The sequence below is a fragment of the Cynara cardunculus genome, assembly GCF_001531365.2.
Source record: "Cynara cardunculus var. scolymus isolate 2C chromosome LG 15, CcrdV1, whole genome shotgun sequence".
NCBI classification, from domain to species: Eukaryota; Viridiplantae; Streptophyta; class Magnoliopsida; order Asterales; family Asteraceae; genus Cynara; species Cynara cardunculus.
Window position 1 is genome coordinate 3514788 of NC_037542.1, and position 6576 is coordinate 3521363.

The following is a 6576-nucleotide window of genomic DNA, read 5'->3' on the forward strand; positions in this document are numbered from 1 at the left end:
ATTTTTGTTAGTTAACTATTGATTAATTTTAATTGTTAACTAATACTAATTTCAAATGATTAATTAGTTTTAATTGTAAATTATATATATAAATATTTGTATATAGGGAAAAGTTCATTTGATAAGTGATAAATATTTGAGAAGTAAAAAAATGATCTTGACACCTCATCTGGTTAACATTTGTGCCTTTGAATGTGAAATATCAATAATTCATTGCATAGGTATGCGGAAGATGAATAAGTAGTTCCGTAACTTTTACAAATAGGTGATAAATGGGTTGATGGTGAACTCGTGTGATTCACATATGAATTATAGGTTAATATGTGAACCCGTTAATTAGTTCATATATGAGTCACGCGGGTTCATAAGTTCATCAGTTCATATGTAAATCATAAGAGATTCACATGTGAATCAATTAAAATAGTTCATATATAAATTACACATTTACATATAATCATATGTGAATTATACATGTTCACATATGAACCTGTTTGTATCATATTTGAAAAGGTTACAAAACTAGCCCTTCTATTTTTTACAAAGTCACAAATTTTGACCAATTAAAACTGCAATTCTTGATCAATCAAATATGATCTTGATGGTATAAAAAGCTAGAATCACTTCTTTACTTCTCAAATATTTACCAATTCTCAATATATATATATATATATGTGTGTGTGTGTGTGTGTGTGTGTGTTCAAAGGAGAACACATAATTAAAGTAAATATATATATATATATATATGTGTGTGTGTGTGTGTGTGTGTTTTACGAGAATATGAGAACATTTATGGGCCTCCAAAATTATTTAACCCATAATTAAAGTAATTTAATTATGGATAATCATGTGATTTTGTATTTATTTGTAATTTTCTGATATCCTTATCTCTAAAATCATATACATATAATATGTTAACTGGTGTCAAATAATAATCATATTTTATCACAGGAAAATCACATAATGAACAGACATAGCGTTGAATGTAGACGTGATCATCTTGATTTTCGATTATCATAATATTATCACAACAAAAATGACATAACTATTAGATGATTATCACATCATAAAAAGTCTTCAATGTATCAAATTATTATCACGGTAAAATCAATCATTATCACATTATTTTCAACAATGAACGGATCGACATAATAAGTCTCCAATTTGGAGGCAGAGAAGTGTTCTCGCATTGTTGTAAAATAGGGGTGTTCTCATTTGAACCCTTCCATATATATATATATATATATATCAATGGTCAAATTTAAACACAATATACATTACAAACTCGTGAAGGTTAAATTTTATTCATATCCCTCCTATAGGGGTTATGTGAGTGAGATAAAGAGGGTAAGAACCAGGTGTATGTAATTGGGGTGCATTAATAGCAACCCCTCGTAAATATCATTCATTGAGTTTGATTTTAAGTTATGATTCACATTGTTTTCATATGTTTTATTCTTGTAAGTGCGTATGAGTTTGTTTCGTACATAAACATTTTTTGTGTGTTCTTTCACAAGCAATGGAATCGGTTGAATGAGGCTATGAGTTCCTACTCAAATACAGTATGGTGCCTATTCGGGGATTTTAACGAGGTGCGGTGTGTAGATGAAAGGATGAATTCACAGTTAAATCCAAATCCTCTTTAGACTTTAATGATTTCATTCGAAATGAGCAGTTGTCGAACATTCTACTTGGGGGTCTCCATTTCACAAGAGTGTGTGAGAACGATCTAAAATCCGGCCTTATCCTCCACACTGATTGAATTTATCCTCCGCGATAGATTCAATGAAAGAAAGGAGTAGAAGCAGAGTTGTCCATTTAGTGAATAGAAAGGTAAATGCAATACACGAAAAATTAAAACTAACCTGTTTGAAGTGATGTTGAATCGAGATCTTCACGGTAGATAGAACGATTTTAAAGAGCCTTATAAGACTTTCCTCTCAATTGGGCTTTGAACAAGTTTGTGGACTCATCGTGGAGGTCATGAGTGGAAGGTTCAACACACATGTGCGCGCGTGGCTGAGGGAGCAGGCGCGGGATTCACGAAAGTGGCGCGAGGAGGCGCACTTTGCACTTCGCACACCGCATCGGAGCAGAAGGAGCCTCGCGCCAAGCTTCCGAGTATCTTTTTGGTACAAATTAGAGAGAGATAGATACTTACTTTTTATTTATAAACTGTTAATTATCTGTTTGAGTAATTCATGACTTATCTTTTTATTTTATAAACTTAAAATCGGATAAATCAAATTAAAAATGTGTGAAATCGGTTAGAGACTTGGTCTCTTCCTGATCCCGATTTTTGGGGGATATAGGCGTGATCATAGGATGGCTTAACAAGTATAAATACTGTGTTAAACCACCTCAAAATTTACACCAAAATTCATCAGTTTTTTTCTCGAATTTTTGCCCAAAATCATCCTCTCTCTCTCTCTCTCTCTCTCTCTCGACTTTCTGCTTTAAACAGTGTTCTACTACCATCTATTCTGCATCCACCTTGCTTTTAGTTTTGTTATCGAAGTTGTTGATAAACTAAACACGTTGCTGCATCAAATCCTGGGGCTTTGCGATTAGTAGACTCACAACATAATAAAGTGGTCGTATAAAACCTTTAAAGGCAGGTTTCTATCTTGCAGATCTCGATTCAACATCACTTCAAACAAATTAAATTTAATTTCCGTGTATTGCATTTACTTTTATGTTCATTAAGTGGACAACTCTGCTTCTACTGCTTTCTTTCATTGAATCTATCGCATGATAGATTCAATCAGTGTCGTAGTAATTGGTTTGGGGTTTCAATTCTGGATAATAATGTTACCATATTTAATTGTAAAGGTTTCAACTTTATAGTTTAATTTATCTTTTGTATAAAAGAGTTAAACTTTATTTATAAAGATTAAAACTTTATCGTTTTATCTATCTAATCTTTATTATTTTTCAACAATCTTAAAGGTTTTATAATCAACGGACTCCAGAAATTACTGCATTTTGAACCAAGACATGATGAAACTTGAGAAGTTCAACGAGACCAGGTATACCTGTTGGGCCGACAAGGTCAAATTCATGCTGATGGTTATGAAGTTGTACTATGTTTTGGACCCAAACCTCCCTCCCATTCCCGAAGAAAAAAGATATCCGACCTTGAAAAGATGAGGCTAATCTGTAAGAAGGAAGAAACCCTGGCTTGCGGACATATAAAAAGGCCTTGTTGGATCGGTTGTATGATCTGTACTCTTCGATTACGTGCCCAAGAGAACTTTGGAAAGCATTGGAATTCAAGTATAAGTCACAAGAAGATGGTACAAACAAGTATCTTGTGTCTCAATACTTGAGATTTCAAATGGTAGATGATAAATGGATTCTAGAGCAAGTGCATGAGCTCCAAGTGTAAGGAATCAATTTTCCTTGCTTGATTTTTATTGAGAGATATATCATATATATATACAAGCATAAGCATCAATTACGCCTAAACATAAGCCTACACTTATTGACTTACTATAATACAAATTATACACAAAATACATCCTAAAAATAGGCTTAATACCCCCCCTCAAGTTGGTGCATGCGGATCACAAGTGCCCAACTTGCTTAATAAGTAAAGAAATTGACTTCTTCCTAACGCTTTAGTAAAGAGATCAGCKATTTGTTCGGTAGTCGGGACATGATTAGTACRAATKACGCCTTCTTGGATCGCGTCTCGTACGTAATGACAATCCACCTCTATATGCTTTGTACGTTCGTGAAATACCGGATTCTGGGCAATATATAACGCCGACTGACTATCACAAAATACGTCCATCGCATACGGATGTGCAACTCCCAGGCTACGAAGCAATGCCTTAAGCCATTTCAATTCAGAAGTAACGGCAGCCATCGAACGGTACTCTGCTTCCGCAGATGAACGAGATACKGTGTGTTGTTTCTTGGTTTTCCAAGAGATCGGAGAACCACCAAGAAACACGAACCAACCTGTAATCGAGCGCCTTGTTAAGGGGCAACTAGCCCAATCAGAATCACACCACCCCGTCAGACGTAAGTCACAATTTGCACGCAGAAGGATACCTTGACCCGGGCAACCCTTCAAATAACGAACCGTACGCAGGGCTGCATCCCAGTGCTCTTGGCGTGGTTGTTGCATAAATTGGGCCAAAATATGGACGGTATAAGCCAAATCCGGACGAGTGAAGGATAGATAGATTAGACGACCCACTAGTCGCCGGTACTTCTCTGGATCCTCAAGGAAAGAGCCTTTGGCGACAGCCAAATGGTGGTTTTGCTCGATCGGAAAACCAGCAGGTTTCGCTCCTAACAAACCAGCCTCTGCAATAMTGTCAAGTGTGTACTTTCTTTGACATAAGAATATCCCTTCTGGACTCCGAGCAACTTCAATACCCAGAAAATATTTCAAAACCCCCAAATCTTTCATGTGGAAGCAGTCATTCAAATACTTCTTAAAAGCAGTAATAGCAGAAGAGTCATTCCCCGAAATAATCAAATCATCAACATAAATGAGTACATTAAGTTGAATTTKCCCTTGATGCAGAACAAAGAGTGAATAATCTGAGTACGACTGAGTGAAGCCATACCTTTTTAATGAAGCAGCCAACTTAGCAAACCAACATCTCGGGGCCTGTCGCAAGCCATACAAAGACTTTTTAAGCCGACACACCATACCTGTTTTTTCAACATCGAAGCCGGGTGGAACTTTCATATATACTTCTTCATCGAGATCACCGTGAAGGAAAGCATTATGAACGTCCATTTGATGCAATTCCCAATTTTTCGCAGCTGCAACTGATAAAAAAACGCGTACAGTGACCATTTTCGCAACAGGAGCGAACGTTTCATTGTAGTCAACACCCTCTACTTGATGATTGCCAAAAATTACAAGACGAGCTTTGAGACGCTCAATGGTCCCATCAGCATGATATTTTATTTTATAAACCCATTTGCAACCTAGGGCCTTCTTCCCAGCAGGTAATTCTTCCATTTCCCATGTTCCATTACCTTCCAAAGCCTCTATTTCTTTCTGCATTGCTTCTCTCCAACCAGAATGTTTCATAGCCTCGTGAAAGTTACGCGGCTCAAACCCTTCATTGACAGCTGCAAGGAATATACGGTGGCGCAAAGAGAATTTATCACAATTCACGAAATGTACTAATGGATACGGAGTACCTGAGGAGCTCGAAGAAGTCGATGAACGTGTAGATGGACTCGAGTTTTGTACGRTATGCATGACGTATTCGCGATGCCAGGCTGGAGCACGCCGACTTCTTTGACCATGCCCTAAGACTGATTCGGTGGTCTCATTAGTAGATACAACAGGTTGTTCAACGACCTCACCGACAGCTTCTGCAGTAGGTTGGTGGGCTGTTTCTGTGTCCTGCGTAGTGTCAAGGTACCCACCATCGTCATTCTCCAAATCATCCAAAAATTCAGCATTCATCCTCCCTTCGTCACTAGGCTCCGAAGCTCTTGTATTTACACCAAGGCTTTGTTGTGTATTTGCAAACGGAAACTCATTCTCATGAAATTTTACATCTCGTGATACGAAAGTTTCACCCGTGTCAAGGTCATATAATTTCCAGCCCTTTTTACCATGAGGATAGCCAATGAACACACACTTCCTACTTCTAGGTGCAAACTTGTCTGCTTTAGACYTTTGATTATGAGCATAACAAAGGGATCCAAACACTCTCAATTCRGAGAGACTTGGTTCTTTTCCGAAAAGGATTTCATATGGAGTTTTATTTTCCAATAACCGAGAGGGGGTACGATTAATTAAGTAAACTGCACTAAGCACACATTCACCCCAAAAAGAAATTGGAAGGTTACCTTGGAACATTAAAGCACGCCCTACATTCAAAATATGTTGATGTTTGCGCTCTACCCGGCCATTTTGTTGTGGGGTACCAACGCAAGAAGTTTGGAAGACGATTCCATGTTCAGCAAAATATTGCAACATACAGTTAAATTCGCTTCCATTATCACTTCTCACAATTTTAACTTGCACCTCAAATTGTTGTGTAATCATAGCAAAAAAGGAGCAAAAGGCTTTATAAACTTCTGTTTTAGAATGCAGCAAATATACCCAAACAGCCCTTGAAAAGTCATCAACCAAAGTCAAAAAATAATGTGCACCACCCGATGAAGGTGTCTTATATGGCCCCCATAAATCACAATGAAGTAATTCAAAAATCCGACTTGCTTTACTATTACTATTAGGAAAACTTTCTCGTGTTTGTTTTGCTTGAGGGCAAACATCACAAGCTTTATTCAACGACTTTCTAGAGGTACTAGAACGAATAGCAGGAACTAACTTGACGACTCTATCCGACGGATGCCCCATTCGTCTATGCCACAACTCAAATTCGCTGATCTCTAAAACTTTCGTCATGCATACCGAAGGAACCCCGCAATAGTAATAGAGTCCATCCTTTCGTTCACCGGCTCCAATCAGGCTCCCCGAACGTTGGTCCTGTATAGCACATAATGAGTCAGTGAACATGACAAAGCATTTAGAGTCATCGATCAATTTTGTCACCGAGATCAAATTGCAATGTAATGTAGGTACGAATAGCA